This window comes from Papilio xuthus, unplaced genomic scaffold, assembly GCF_000836235.2.
Source record: "Papilio xuthus unplaced genomic scaffold, Pxut_1.1 DF827789.1, whole genome shotgun sequence".
NCBI classification, from domain to species: domain Eukaryota; kingdom Metazoa; phylum Arthropoda; class Insecta; order Lepidoptera; family Papilionidae; genus Papilio; species Papilio xuthus.
Window position 1 is genome coordinate 1210568 of NW_013530860.1, and position 1530 is coordinate 1212097.

Sequence of the window (1530 nt, forward strand, 5' to 3'; positions counted from 1 at the left end):
TCTTCTAATTCTTCTTCTAATTCTTCTTCTAATTCTTCTTCTAATTCTTCTTCTAATTCTTCTTCTTCTAATTCTTCTTCTAATTCTTCTTCTTCTAATTCTTCTTCTAATTCTAATTCTTCTTCTTCTTCTAATTCTTCTTCTTTTTTTAATTCTTCTAATTCTTATTCTTCTTCTTCTAATTCTTCTTCTTCTTCTAATACTTCTTCTCATTCTTCTTCTTCTTCTAATTTTCTTCTTCTAATTCTACTTCTTGTTCTTATTCTTCTTCTAATTCTTCTTCTTCTAATTCTTTTTCTTCTGATTCTTCTTCTTCTAATTCTTCTTCTTCTAATTTTTCTTCTTCTGATTCTTCTTCTAATTCTTCTTCTAATTCTTCTTCTAACTCTTCTTCTAATTCTTCTTCTAATTCTTCTTCTTCTAATTCTTCTTCTTCTAATTCTTCTTCTTCTAATTCTTCTTCTAACTCTTCTTCTAATTCTTCTTCTAATTCTTCTTCTTCTAATTCTTCTTCTTCTAATTCTTCTTCTTCTAATTCTTCTTCTAATTCTTCTTCTTCTAATTCTTCTTCTTCTTATTCTTCTTCTTCTGATTCTTCTTCTTCTAATTCTTCTTCTTCTTATTCTTCTTCTTCTAATTCTTCTAATTCTTCTTCTTCTAATTCTTTTTCTTCTTATTCTTCTTCTAATTCTTCTTCTTCTAATTCTTCTTCTTCTTATTCTTCTTCTTCTACTTCTTCTAATTCTTCTTCTTCTAATTCTTCTTCTAATTCTTCGTCTAATTCTTCTTCTTCTTCTAATTCTTCTTCTTCTTCTTCTAATTCTTCTTCTAATTCTTCTTCTAATTCTAATTCTTCTTCTTCTTCTTCTTCTAATTCTTCTTCTTCTTTTTTTATTCTTCTAATTCTAATTCTTCTTATTCTTCTAATTCTTCTTCTTCTTCTAATTCTTCTTCTTCTTCTAACTCTTCTTCTAATTCTTCTTCTAATTCTTCTCCTAATTCTTCTTCTAATTCTTCTTCTAACTCTTCTTCTAATTCTTCTTCTTATTCTTCTCCTAATTCTTCTTCTAACTCTTCTTCTAATTCTTCTTCTAATTCTTCTTCTTCTAATTCTTCTTCTAACTCTTCTTCTAATTCTTCTTCTAATTCTTCTCCTAATTCTTCTTCTAACTCTTCTTCTAATTCTTCTTCTAATTCTTCATCTAATTCTTCTTCTAATTCTTCTTCTAATTCTTCTTCTTCTAATTCTTCTTCTAATTCTTCTTCTAATTCTTCTTCTAATTCTTCTTCTAATTCTTCTTCTTATTCTTCTTCTAATTCTTCTTCTTCTAATTCTTCTTCTAATTCTAATTCTTCTTATTCTTCTTCTTCTTCTAATTCTTCTTCTTCTTCTAATTCTTCTTCTAATTCTTCTTCTTATTCTTCTTCTAATTCTTCTTCTTCTAATTCTTCTTCTTCTAATTCTTCTTCTTCTAATTCTTCTTCTAACTCTTCTTCTAATTCTTCTTCTAATTCTTCTCCTAATTCTTC